Here is a 15,897-nt window from a genome sequence, read left to right on the forward strand (position 1 = left end):
TTTCCACGTTTACTAATGACTAGCCACTGGATGACACCACAGTTCAATTCTCTTCAATGAATGTTGTGTATGTCGGGACCCTAGGCGACCGCACATATCAGGCCTGACCTTCCCTGCAAAAGAAACATGACTGTGCATGTAAAAGCATTTTCATACAGATAATGAAAAAGCTGACCCAGCCATCTCTGACAATAAAAAAAGTTTGTTGACCATGTTTACAAAATCACCTAGCTACTAGGTGAAAATTCGATCTTAAGAGTATTTTGTTTATAGTTAAAGGCAAATAAAGTGCAAGTGCCCCCACAGTATGACTAACAGGGCAAGAGTACTGAACCTGCCAAATCCCACACACATATGAAACAGCACCTCTTCAAACAGTCACTTAGAGATGTTTTATCAGAATGACACATGGCATCAGTGCTGGCATAACCCTGCTTTTACAGTCTTTGGTTTTGATTCTACATTCATTTCAATTTATGTCTCTCGTGCATGTTAAAAGTCTCTATCTGGACCAGTTCTTCACATAATGTTTCATGTAGTGAATGAAGAATTGTAACTTAATGAAATAACAAGCATTTTACTATCTGATCCACAAACAGTCTAAAACAAAACCTTGATTGAATTTGTCACCCATTCAAATGCTAATTCCTGTTCATTTGGCACTACATTTGGCCCAGATCACCTCGAAATCAAGGCTGCGTAGCATGAGAGATTAAATATTGTGGGATTATAGAAATATGTGATTTATCCAAAAGTACCCAAGAGTGAGAGCATAATGCAAGTGAAAAATAAAACGTAAAAAAAAAGAAGCTGTGCCTTGGTAGAGCCTTAGGCAAGACCTTTTACTGTCAGAGCTGCTTTAAAAGCAGAGGAGTGATTGAGCCGCAATGGATATTGTGGGCATATTTGTCCATCGTCCTCACCGTCCCCGCGCTGCTGATGCACTTTTTCCCTTTCCATCAGATGACTTGACACATGCAGTTCTTTGACTATGCCCATGGAAATTTCCCCACAGCAGTACTTTAATGATGCTGTTCTAAATAAGAACTGTTCATGCTCCATGATAATCATCTCTCAGGGAGTGTCCTAACCAGCTCAAACTGAAAAGAGCAACATGTTCCATCACTCAACGTGGAAACCATTCCATATGGACTGATGAGGTTCGCAGTGTGTACACAGTATTTACTATGATGCATAGATATAAAAATCTAGAAGTAAAATCAGTAACATATTGTTCAGATAAATAAATCTGAATTCAAAAAGACAATCTCTGCTATCAAACACACACACACACACACACACACACACGATCATTTGATGTCTCTGTATGCAACATGTAATATCCTTATATTATTTTAGGCTAAAATAAAATGTAAAATACTCAATTCTTATTTAATCAGCATAGTTTCAACATATTCAGTATTTTTTATAATATTAAACATGCATTATTTATTAATTTTATTTCAATTACTAATGTCCCTAGCAAACATTTGCCCATTAGTTGTTTCGCATATCGCTTTTTCAGTTTCTACAAAAATTTGTCATTCATGCAATGACATTTCACTTCACTGTAAATTTGTTCACGATAAATGAAAATCCATAACTTATAACTTATCCATAAATAAATAAAATGTGTACCTATTTGGTTGCTAGTGTACTGCTAAGTATTCTAAAAATGTGTTTTTGTATTTTTTTTTTCTTTCCTTAAGTTTTTTTTATCTTTCCTAAGTCTTTATAATATTAAGGTATGACTTTAACATATTAACATATATATATATATATATATATATATATATATATATATATATATATACATATATATATATATATATATATACATATAATAGTGTTTTTTTCTTTTCTTTTTTCAAATTGCATATTGATGCCTGCTCTAGAGATTAAGATAATAAAGCAAAAAAAAATAATAATAATAATACAAAAATAAAACATTTAGAAATTAAGTTATTATTCATTGTGTCCTCTGCTGCATTATTGATGTGCATATGTAAACAGCTGGCACAGGTGACAGTTTTCAGTTGCACTGTTAATAAGAGCACACATCCTAAACATGTCTCCTCAGCAGCGAGAGATCCTGTCGAGGATGTGACCATCACTAGACGTTACCTCTCCTGGGACTTGTTGCCTTGATCACTTTCCATCACAGTGAGAGAAAAACACAGATCTCACAGGCTCCTAAAGGAGTACGTCTGGCCCTTAATTCTCAGTAGAGACCAGTGTGCTCCCCAGCAAAACAACAGGGAACAATGAATATTTGTATTTGGCAATGTTGTCAGTTCAAATGTCTTGAGAGTGTGCCACACTTCCAGCTTACATGGCATTTGTAGAAAACAGACGACAATACTAATATGAAATTAGGCATAAATATCAAATAATGAGCATTGACTGCTTTTCTTCCTCCCAAATTTTGGCAGAAGTGGAATAATTAATATCTAAATCCTTCTAACATTCATGTACATGTCTCTTCAGTGCTGGCACAATAGTGTAACAGTACAGGGCAATTGTCTGTTTCACAGTACTGAACAAACAACTACATTGGCCATCATTAATGGCGTATGTTCCTGCAGCCGATGTTCGTTTGCTTCTTGAAGTTCGCAGAAGGCTAGGAATAGATCATACACCATGCTTGATAATTAGACACCAACAGGTCCAATTGCGCAAGAGGGAATTTTAGCACATGGGCATCATCTTTGGGGAAAGGAGCTTACCAAAGATGCTTTCTGCTAATGATGCCTGGCTTTGCCTTCTCTCTTCTGAGTTTCCCTGGAGATAATTTACTGGAACTTCACCACCGTTGAGACTTTTTCAGGCTTTCGGTCCCTTTGCATACAGATTCGCAAGACACTGATAAGGAAGGAAAGCAACTTATGTATGTCAAGCAGAAAGAAGAGATCATCAGAAAAGATGATTCATCCTGACTCATCTTACAACAGGCACAAATTAAGAGTTTTTAAGTATGGCAAGTATAATACATTATTAATCATTAATATTACATTGGAACATAATGATAATGACAGAATGAAGAGAAAGCTTGTTTTTAAGTCTACCAGTTTAACGGTCTGATGCTAAACAGCCCATACACCATCCCAGAGCAAATCCAATTCCTTAAATGTTGCTCTGTCATAGCTATGGAGATTTAAAGAAGCTCTCAGTCATAAATCATTTAAGTATTAACTTAACATGGTTTAGATTTTCTTCCTGAAATTCCCTATAAGAAACTAAAATAGACAAATAAGTCAATTGCTGACATATAGTAAGAGTAGAGAGATAAATAATGTGGATCACATAGCTCAGATAATTTGGTACTGGAAACTGAAATCTCTGACTTTTGATTGATGACTTTGATATCTTGGCAAATCTGAGCCCAATTGAGATATTATTGGCATCTTCTGAAGCGTGAGATTGCTAAAGTCTATTTGTCAGGAGAAAAGGCTGAGACTTTGCTGAGAAAATGCAAAGGTCTTTCAGTCTCACTGCTTTCTGAGAGAAGCAACTAAGAAATTGATGAAAACTCATTGGAGATTTATTTATTTATTTATTCCTTTTTTTCAATAGGGCATCCTCAAGAAAAGCTTGCTAATTTCACCTGGAATAAAATAAAATAAAATAAGATAAAATAAAATAAAATAAAATAAAATAAAATAAAATAAAATAAAATAAAATAAAATAAAATAAAATAAAATAAAATAAAATAAAATAAAATAAAATAAAATAAAATAAAATAAAATAAAATAAAATAAAATAAAATAAAATAAAATAAAATAAAATAAAATAAAATAAAATAAAATAAAATAAAATATCAGAGAGTTTGGCTCTTTTCACCAACAAGCAAGAACTTAGTGAAAGTGACGTGACATACAGCCAAGTATGGTGACCCATACTCAGAATTCATGCTCTGCATTTTACCCATCCAAAGTGCACACACACACACACACACTCACACACACACACACACACACACACACACACACACACCGTGAACACACACCCGGAGCTGCTCAATCATACATGGCAGCATCTTAGAACATCACAAATGTATCACCTTTGAAGTTAACTAAGCAAATTTTGCTTCTTTCCGTCCTGTATTCCTCTCAATTGTCTCTATGTAATTTTTACCCATCACAATGCAGATTACCAGTTTGGAACCTGAAAAAAAAATCAGAACAGAAATCTATCAAAATCTGTTATGATTTGCTCTTATGGTAAAAACATTTGTAATACAGTGAAAATAAAGCACAAGACTTCTGTATGGGGGGCCATATAAGCCATAATTCATTCTGGCACTCTCACACACATACATTCTCCATTCACGTACATACATTTCTACTCTCACACACATACATTCCCCTTTCACATACATACATTTCTACTCTCACACACATACATTCCCCTTTCATATACATACATTTCTACTCTCACACACATACATTCCCCTTTCACATACATACATTTCTACTCTCACACACATACATTCCCCTTTCACATACATACATTTCTACTCTCACACACATACACTCTCCTTACACATACATATATTCTTGCTTTCACACACTTAAATTCTCCTTACACATGCATACATTTCTACTCTCTCTCACACACTTACATTCTCCTTTCACATACATATATTCTTGCTTTACACACATACATTCTCCTTACACATACATAATTTTTTTTTTTGCTTTCACACACATGCATTCTCCTTTAACACACACATATATATATATATATATATATATATATATATATACCTTTTTTGGTATCCATTACTTCCTGTTTAAGCAGGACGTCACTCTCAGACCAGGAAATCCATGTGCAAGACCTGCTCAGCTCTTCCTCACAATTTTACAGTTATGCTATTCAAAGTCATCCTGTTTTCTTTTCAAGTACATATTTTAAGTTTTTATTTTTAACATATCATTATGTATCAACGTGTTCTAAAGATCTGTGTACAAGTACTAAGACACTGATTTTGATCGTATTAACAGGGCTTAACGCTAAAGACATTTTCAACTGGTCCGGTTCGGCCAGTGGTTTATTTATTTTTTACTTGCCCTGGCAAAATTTTCACAGGACTTGCCACAATCAATCAATCAATCAATTAGACTTATTGTTTTCATTGTTGACTGTAACATTGTATTGTAATAAATAATAACCATTTTGCACAAATAAATAAACCATGCTTTTTCGGGTCTTTCAGGTAGGCCTAACTATTCCAGTTAAGGATGCACTGATCAGGATTTTATTTATTTTACAATCAAATGAGCCGATTCCCATTCTCGTTGCCAATTTATTTAGTTCTTCTTCTTTTTTTTCTTTTTTTCATGTATTAAATGTTTATTTTGCTCTTTTACTGGCCATACTAACCTTGAGCAAACAAACAAACAAAAAAATATATGCAACATGAAGCTAGTACACAAAACAAAAACATCAGATTGGCTTAATTAATATTTTATTATTACTATTTATTATTATTAGTTTTATTTCCTTAATTATATGTGTGTCTGCACTATGTTTGTACTTTCTGTACTGGAAGCTCCTGACGAAATTTCTTCTGTATGTGAACACTTGGCAATAAAGCTCTTTCTGATTCTAATGAAAGTTGCTAATTCAATCTCTGACAGCAGGTAGCGCTTATAGAACACTAGTCTAGCACTGAGTGCACGCAGAGCTGCAATTGAAAAAAAAAATTAAATAAGTAAATGAAAATCTAAAAATAAATAAACCGCGATGAGTCTTAAGTTATTTAAACAAAGATATCGCTGTCCCTAACTTGCAAAATCCCACTTAATTAACTTCCTAAATTAAATGTGAAAAAAAAACTTGTACGCTTATCATTCGTCTATCTGGCAACACGACTGAGGCTGAGCTCGCGTCTTCAATCACAACTCGCTCAAAGTACGAGGCCATGTAAAGTTTTCACAATAATAATATTTATTTGTTTTTTAAAAACCAAGATAGTTTGCTGAAATACTTCTGCGGCTGCCTCATCTGCCTCAGCCATGCTGATCAAGACCTGTACCGGTGAGCCTGATCGCGCCGAACCTGCCTTCCATTTCAACTAAACGCCTGACGTTTCCACTATACACTCTCTCGCACATACATACATTCTTCTCTTACATACATCTATATATGTATGTGTGTATATGTATGAGAAAAGAAAGTGTATGTGTGTGAGAGTAGAACTATATGTATGTGTAAGGAGAATGTATGAGTGTGAAAGCAAAAATATATGCATATGTTGCACACTTAAAACAGACTCCGTCTTCCTTTTTTGCAACTTTATTTAGCCAGTTCTGTTGAAACTATTTTTTTTACATGAAGCAACACAACATCTCATACCAGCCGCGCTATAGCCTACGTTCCTTTGTTTTCAGTCCGCGCTGGCCTATCACATCATCGTAACTGAACTTTCACCTCTCAGTAACATAAATCAGAATAATTCCCAGAATATTTATCGAATTAAATTACAATGAAATTATAGTGATTCCCCTTACATAATTCTAAACATATCCCTATTCTAGGAAATTATGAAATGATAAAATAATACTTATAAATAATAATTCTAGGTCGCAACACATATGAAAGGAGAATGTATGTGTGTGTGTAAGAGTAGAAATGTATGCATGTGTAAGAAGAATGAAAGTGTGTGAAAGCAAGAATATATGTATCTGAAAGGAGAATGAAAGTGTGTGAAAGCAATAATATATGTATCTGAAAGGAGAATGTAAGTGTGTGAAAGCAAGAATATATGTATGTGAAAGGAGAATGTAAGTGTGTGAGAGTGCCAGAATGAATTAAGTCTTGCACGGCCCCTCATACTTCTGTATTGTATAGACCATCAGTATTATTCATTAAGAGTAAGAAAGGGAAAGATCGACCACTGTCAAATGTTCCCTGATTTGTTTTTGTTTTTAATTTGTTTTTATATTTTTTAAAGAACAGTCTGAACATTATTCAGACCATTTCTTTGAAGAAATTCAATCATACAGATATGAAACAACATGAAATAAATGTCATAACAGGTTTTTTGGTACTGAATCAGCTCTTCCTTGTAAAAAATTACAAACAGAATGAGCACTATCAGAAGTCTGACAGTCTCCTGAGAGTTTTACCATCTTGTAATCCTGCTTGCAGCAGTCTGGACAGCGTCATTACTCACCTAAGCTACAAATTAGACACATAACATTTTATTGCCTGTGATTTAATCATGAAGCCATAAACTCTGACCTCTGTAGAGAATGAGTGACTAATAATAAAGGAAGTTGTCATATTGTAAAAATACAAAACTAACATGTAGTGAGGCAATTCTGCCAGACATACATTTTCACAAAGTGTGACAGTTACAGTAGCCCTGTACTTTACATATTTATCAGATAACTAATGTCTGAACTGTGAATTTTATATCAAAACAAAAAGACTGTATTGTCAAGCACACAAATAATAGGTCTATGAAACTCTACAGCACTAAAATCCATTTAAATCATTACTCATGCAAATTCTGTTCTCATGCAAAAAACCTGTTCAAATGCAAGTTATATTGGGTTCTTCATGCCATCAAACCCTGTAAGTTAACCACTCTCAATATTGTAACAGTTCATAAAACTGCACACATTTCTGAAGAAAAGGCCAAGAGATGACTCACTGCTATCTAAATCGAAAGTCAAGAGAATAATTTGCACTTCCTTAATCATTATATGAACATAATCACTACTGCTTGAAGTGACAAATGGAGTACAGTCAGAGACATTTTATAGTCCTGAAAGGACTTTGGTACAGTTCAGCAGAGGTTATGTTTACATGAACCACACCGATACAACAGAAGCATCCAAGTAACTAAGCAACAGTTGTCAGGTGTCACAATATGTGTGTTGCGAGGAAACACAGAATGCACAAAACTCTTTTAATTTCAATAATCTAAAGGGGTAAACAGGAGCACACAACACACACGCACATGCGCGCACACACACACACGTTTGTTTTTGTGAAAAGTGGGGACATCCCATAGGCGTAATGGTTTTTATACTGTACAAACTGTATATTCTATCGCCCTTCACCTAAACCTTACCCTCACAGGAAACTTTGTGCATTTTTACTTTCTCAAAAAAACTCATTCTGTATGGTTTATAAGCATTTTGAAAAATGGGCACATGGGTTATGTCCCCATAAGTCACTTCTCATTGTAATACCTGTCATACCCATGTCATTATACAGAGTTGTGTCCTGATATGTCACAAAAACAAGAGCACGCACACACACACACACACGTAGATGAACAATCTCAGACAAACATGAACTCAAAAGACTGGGGTTTTAAACTCAGGATAATTCTGGAAACACAGGTTTATGGAATGACTAAATTAATGAGGACATGGAACACATGGGAAAGAAACTAGACACACCTAGAAACAATCAACAAACCATGGAAGACAGAAACTGGGTCACAGGGGCAAAACACACTTTAGCCCCTTTCACACTGCGATTCCGGAAAATACAGGGGTAATGTGTTCCGGCAATTATTCCCGGGTCGCTAGATTTTGCACTTTCACACTGCCAGCGATTACCCGGAATATATACATGCATTCACACACAACGTGTTAAGGTCCCCGTAGAGACACGTGACATCAGTGTGTGACGTGTAATGTATGAGATGAAAACGCTTGGCACGTTAACTTTCACTTAAGCTGGCGAACGATATCAGCTTCAGTGTGGAAAGTGAGGAACTAACTGATCTCTGCTTCATTACAGTTTGCACATATTTGTTTCGTCGTGAATGTTGATCTGCCTTCAAAACAACTGGTAAAAGAGTCATGCGCTAACGTGCGTCATCACTACAACACACCCTTTACGGCATTAGTTCTGGCTTTAGTTCACACAGCGCTTGTTCCGGGACTGAACCCGGCAAGGATACTAGGTCCCCGACCCGGGATCAGTCCCAGAATCAATCCCAGGACGTGCTTGCATTCACACAAAAGGCGACCCGGCAATGTTCCACCAACTTTCCGGGTCCAATGTGGAGTGTGAAAGGGGCTATAGACAAGACCATAGTTCTGACGTAATGCCCACTCCCGAACGGTGCGTCCTCTCACTGTAGTAACAACAGAGGGGGGCGTAGATGGGAGATGAGTTCTGCTGGAGGATGGATCCATGGGTGGGGGCCGGCAGACAGAGACCACGGAAGGAGGAGCCAGGGAGGAGACAGGAGGAGCTTGGAGCAGGGAGAGCACAGGTGGAACGATGGCACCGGTGACAGACGCGGAGATGTGGATCCGGGAGGCCGCAGTGGAGCCAGAGCGACAGGGGACTGAATTGGAGCTGAGGGGATGAAGGAGCCTGACGGAGCCAGAGGAGTGGAGTAATTTTCGAGGAGCAGGCATTGGAAGGCACTTTCTATGAACATCCACATCACTCTCCCTTGTGGTGGGCACTGTAGCCGGCTCTCGCACCTGGTCTGACGGGTGGGGCAATGGCTCTCTGTCATCGGTGGGCCCAGGCATTATCTCCACACATCGAGGAGATAGTGGGCTGGGCTCTGGGTCCGGAGTGGATCCTCCATGGGGCAGATGGATAAGAGGGGACCCGTTTCTTGCCAGAGTCCACTCCACGAATGTGGTGAATTCCTCCCGAGGACCATCTTCGGACGACAACGCTCTGCACTCGTCGTTCAGGCTTGCCTCACAGAAAGCACAGAGCGCATCATCAAGGTAGCTGGTGATGTGAGCTAGCAACAGGAACTGCCTGGTATGATCCTCGAGAGAACGTCCTTCCTGTTCCAGCAGGAGGAGGAGGAATTTGGGGCACAGGAGGGCATCCATAAGGGCAACACAATGGAAAGAAAAAGACTGAGAAATAAAAAAGGAGGGTAGACAAACAGAGGTTACAATTTTAGGTCGGAGATTCTGTCACAATATGTGTGTTGCGAGGAAACACAGAATTTACAAAACACTTCTTTTAATTTCAATAATCCAACAGGGGACAGACACACACACACACACACACTGTATGACACTGTCTATTCTGGTACAAATAGATCTCAGACTTCCATTACGACAGGCCATCCCTCAGGGATCAGTGTTGGGTCCTATTCTTTTAAGTATTTATATGCTGCCTCTGGGACAGATTATTCAGAAGTATGGTCTGGGCTATCACTGCTATGAAGATGATACCCAGATTTATATTAGTACTCAATCTGATGTTACACTCGCGCTTAAAACTTTAGCTGCTTGTTTATTGGAAATAAAGGCCTGGATGAGATAGAATTTTCTGAAATTAAACTATTCTAAAAGTAACATTTTATTATTTGGCACTCCAGCTTCTGTTAATAAATGCAATACAGTCAAACTGACAGTGGATGACAGCCTGATCTCCCCTTCTGAGCAGGTGTGGAATTTGAGTGTTATTTTTCATGCACAGCTGAGTTTTAATACTCATTTAGCTTTTTTTCATCTGGGAAACATTACACACATAAGACCGTTTCTCTCTTTGCCTGATGCTAAGAGGCTTATTCACACCTTTATAATATCTAGGATTTATTATTGCAATTCACTATTTGCAGGTCTACTGGCAAATCTGATTAAGAGGCTGCAGCATATACATAACTCTGTTGCTTGTGTATTGATGTCATCACATGAACACATTACCCCTGTACTATTTTAACTACACTGGTTTCCAGTACAATCATGTGTTGATTTTAAAGTTCTTGTTTTAACTTAGAAAGCAGTACATGGGCTGGCACCAGAATATTTTTGTAGCTTGGTTACATCATCCATACCTGCTCAGTCTCTCCACTCTCTCACGTTTTTTCAGCCCCATTATTTAAACTTAAAATTATAGGAGAAAGGTCAACTCACTGCTTTCTTTGATTAGGAATGCTCCATCTATTAACTATTTAACTATTTGTTTTAAGAGATTACTTAAAAAGTACATTTTAGTGAGGTCTTTAAGTTATAATTATCATTATTTTTACTTGTATTTTTTGCTCTGGATTTTGAGTATTGTTTTATTCTTCTATTTTATTGTTATGTTTTTACCATGTTATAGCACGCTGAGTGTAAGAAAGGCGCACTACAAATAAAATGTATTATTATTTATAATTATTATATAAATTGAATAGCAATAAATATTAAAATTAGGGCTATCAAATTGATTCACTGCATCCAAAATAAATATATGTATAATGATGTATATGTATATGCACACACACACACACACACACACACACACACACACACACACACACACATATATATATATATACATACATGTATGTGTGTGTTAAGATTATATATTATGATTGTGACAGGAAATAATCTTCTTACATTCACCCACATCTTTAGCTGAATGTCAAATGGCAAAGGCAGTGGAAGCTGGGACAATCTCCACTCTCACTGTCCTTGAGATAAAAAAACAAAAAAAATAAAAAAAACAAACATCACATAACATTAGCCTTTACTTGCATATGAGATCTGTGCCACCTCTTAAAAGGTTACACAAGATTAAAAGGTTGCTTAAATTCTGTTGGGATCACACAGTATATAAGACGGTTTACAGCTTTTCCAAGCTTGCTCTCCTAAAACAACAGAGCCCTGCAGGACACAGAATATTCATATCGGACAAGGACACTATGTAGGCCATCTTTTAAATGGGTGAGAGTGCCCTCTCAATGGAGCTGCAGGCTTTAACTTCTTAAGAAAAGTTTGATAGCAGGCAAGAGGCAAGTAGAAGCATTTAGGAAAATAAATGTTCATCAAACTGAATGAATGGGTCCCATTTACAGTGGCTGTCTCTACGAGTTCATTTCATAAATGTAGACCAGCAAAGCTGTACTTTCTTTCTGAATGGCTGCCATGGCAACAACCACATGACTGGCTCAAAACTCAAGCTGAACTCCTATCTCTGTTCATTGTGACTTCTGGTGCAGGTGGATTCAGGCTATAGCAAAGCAAAGAAATGCAACATCAAGCTTACCAACCCGTTTTGCCCTGTGTTAATAATATCTGCAATACAGATGGGACAAAAACTGCTATGAGATGCACGGGAACAAGTGTAAATGGCAAGTGGCTGGTTTAGGATATAGTACAACAGAAATATGTTTTAGATTATTCAGTGGTTGGAGTTTCATGTTGATACCATGCTTACCAGGAAGTGCTTAAGAGCTATACAAATGTTTGGTATATTTGTTTGGGTTTTGGGTATAATAAAAACTACAGCGTAACTACAGTTCCCTTTCATAGGTCACTTCGATGCTGCGGTGACGTCACCACGTATGGGAACTCCTTCGGTGTGACGAATGTCTGAAGCCCTATACCATCCCGCCAATCTTATTGGCTAAATAGCGCGTGGCACCGCCCAGCATGCGTAAGCATATATATACCTGGTGCCGCGCGCCATTTACCTCAGATTTCATTCCTTCAGTACGAAGCGAATCTTCTGTGCCCTATTGTCTCGCGTTCTCAGCGATCATCTACGAGCAGTATACTCCTCTCCGCGGACGCGATGAGCTTCAAAAAGTGCAAGGACCCGTGTACCAGGTACATCGTTAAGGGGGACACTCATGACAGGTGCGTAGTTTGCCTAGGCTTACACCACGCACAGGAGGCGCTTAGCGGCCTTTCTTCATGCCCCCATTGCGATGGCCTGCGGCTCAGGGTGCTTCGCTCTAGGGTAGATGTGTTCTCCGATGTCGCCGTGTCTAACCCCCGCCACACCACTTCTGCGACTGCCGAGGCACCGCACGAGGTGATAGTTTGGGGTGACACGTGTGACATGGAGTTTGAGGACAGTTCAGCGATGGAAAATTATTCTCCACATCGCTCGCTCTCCCCTACCCTAATACACAGAAAAACTTTTGAACCTGTCGTCTTTTCCTGTGAGGATTTACCGCCCACACCGGAGGCATGTAGTGCCATCTCCTTCGGTTGTGACCGCCATGATGACGACGTTCTTTCCACTGCGGCCTCGAGGTCTGAGGACTTTGCGGCCGACACGAGCCCTCTCCCTCCTAGTGGACAGGAGAGGCGTGTTTCCCCCTCCTACAGTGAGCTGTTGGATGTGGTTTCCCGTGCAGTGGGTACATTGGGGCTGGAATGGGAGGTTGAGAAGGCCGAGGCCCAACCTTCTTCGAAGCTGGACGACCGTTTCCTAACTAGTCGGACACCTACGCAGCCCCGGAGGCCTTTACCCTTTTTCCCGGATCTCCACCAGGAGGGTTCGAGGTCCTGGAAACAGCCGTTTTCGGCGCGCATCACGAACGCTGCGGCTGCGGATTTCGCCACCATTTCGGACATGGCGGGCCATGGCTATAACGCGATACCACCGGTGGAAGAGACTCTCGCCGAACATCTTGCGCCTAATTCGGCCGCGGCGTGGAAGTCTCGCCCCCTCCTCCCCTCAAAGGCATGTCGAGTCACGTCTAGTTTAGTGGGGAAATCCTATATGGCCGCTGGCCAAGCGGCTGCTTCGCTTCATTCTATGGCGGTCCTTCAGGCCTACCAAGCGGAGCTGTTAAAAGGATTGGACGAAGGGGAGGGCATTACACCTGAGGCGGTTAAGGAATTACGGCCAGCAACTGATTTGGCGCTTCGTGCTACCAAACATACTGCTCGAGCAGTGGGCCGTTCCATGGCTGGATTAATTACGGTTGAGCGCCACCTCTGGCTTAATCTCACCGATATAAAGAAAAAGGATAAATCCTTCCTCATGGATGCCCCTGTGTCTAAGGAGTGGTGGAGAAATTCAGAGCAGCGAAACAGCAATCAGCCGCTTTCCGCCAGCTGATTCCCCGCAGACCCAGAGAGGTTGAACGTCGTCAGGCGCCCGCGCGTTCTCGCTCAACCTCCTCTCACCGCCAGCGAGTGCCCTCTCGGGAAGAGCCTTCACCTATGTCGCCCCCTCGCAAGGATTGGGGCCCTAGGGTTGTTCCACCGGCTCAACAACGCCAACGAAAAAGGTTGAACCTGAGTTCGACGGCCAATGCCTCTCGTTCTCGGGCACCGAACAGCAGCTCCAGATTTTTTCGCTGCCTGCCAGGGACTGTGCCCTCCGCTAGAGAGCGCTGTTGGACCGCTTTTGCGCATCCAACACTCTCATTGCAGTGTCCACGCTCAAACCCTGACTGTACGCACGAACTTCCAGAAAAGTGTGTTAGTCCCCTCTCAACGGATTAGTTTTCTGGGAATAGAATTGGACTCTCGCGCGATGACAGCAAAGCTCTCTCTCCCGCGCGCTCAGTCGATTACGTCATGCGTTCAGCACTTCAGGGCGGGTCACACAGTGACGGTGAGACTGTGCCTCAGACTGTTAGGTCTAATGGCGGCGGCGCTTCCCGTGATTCATCTGGGTTTGCTTTACATGCGCCCGTTTCATTGGTGGACGAAACGACAGAATATTTCACCCCGTTGTCCTCCGCATCGAACGATCTCGGTGACGCGGAGGTGTGTGATGTCGTTAAAACGATGGATGTCAGCCGAATTTCTCTTCACCGGGGTTCGGCTGGGAATTTGTGCTTCCCGAGAGACTGTCACGACAGATGCGTCTTTGACCGGGTGGGGAGCTGTTTGTCATGGGCGCCCAGCCCACGGAGTGTGGACAGCGGCACAACGCAGCTGGCACATAAACAAATTGGAATTACTGGCAGTTTTTCTGGCTCTCCAGTATTTTTCGAGTCTACTGATCGGCCGTCATGTGCTTCTCAGAACGGACAACACTGCGGTCGTGGCTTATCTGAACCATCAGGGAGGATTGCGTTCTCGCCCCCTGTGCAGGCTGGCGAGACGTATTCTTCTTTGGTCTCACGACAGATTTCTGTCGATCCGGGCTGTTCACATCCCCGGACGACTGAACTTCGGAGCGGATTTACTATCCAGACAGGCTCTGGAACAGGGGGAATGGAGATTACACCCCCAAACGGTGAATCACCTATGGCATATTTTCGGGGAAGCGAAAGTGGATTTATTCGCGTCGATCACGACTACGCATTGCCCGCTATGGTTCTCCCTATGCCCTCCATCACCCCTGGGTCTGGATGCGCTAGCTCACAGCTGGCCCAGGACCAGTTTGTATGCGTTTCCCCCGATTCGTCTGATCCCAGCGGTATTATGCAGAATACGGCGGGACAGAGTGGGACAGCTGCTGCTGGTGGCTCCGCGATGGCACACACAGCCGTGGTTTGCGGATCTCATCAATCTGTTAGCGGGCTCTCCGTGGGAGATTCCCCTCAGACGGGATTTATTATCACAAGCACAGGGACGGATCTGGCATCCGAGGCCAGAGCTGTGGAATCTGTGGGCGTGGCCTCTGAGCGGAGTGAGTTGATATGTCCCGGTCTTTCTGCTGAAACTACCGAGACTATACTGAACTCTAGAGCAGTTTCTACGAGGCGCTTATATGCTTTCAAGTGGAAACTGTTTATGACATGGTGCGAAACTCATGATGTGGATCCAGTTTACTGCCCTGTGGCTTCAGTACTGGAGTTTCTTCAGGACCGTTTCTCGGATGGATTGACACCAGCCACCCTGAAGGTTTATGTGGCAGCTATCTCAGCTCACCATGAGTATATAGGTGGTGTCTCAGTGGGTCGTCATCCACTGGTTTCTCGCTTTATACAGGGTGCGCGACGGTTGAGACCTTTCCGCCCTGTGCGAGTTCCTTCATGGGATCTATCCTTTGTGTTACTGGGTTTGTCAGGGCATCCGTTTGAGCCCCTGGAAACTGTATCGGATAAGCTCCTGACTCTGAAGACACTTCTTCTCATGGCTTTATCCTCCCTCAAGAGAGTTGGGGATTTACAGGCTCTCTCTGTCTCACCCTCGTGCATGGAGTTTGCACCAGGCTCTGTGAAAGTGTTGTTGCGACCTAGGCCTAATTATGTTCCTAAGGTCGCAT

Source organism: Carassius carassius, chromosome 19, assembly GCF_963082965.1.
Source record: "Carassius carassius chromosome 19, fCarCar2.1, whole genome shotgun sequence".
NCBI lineage: Eukaryota > Metazoa > Chordata > Actinopteri > Cypriniformes > Cyprinidae > Carassius > Carassius carassius.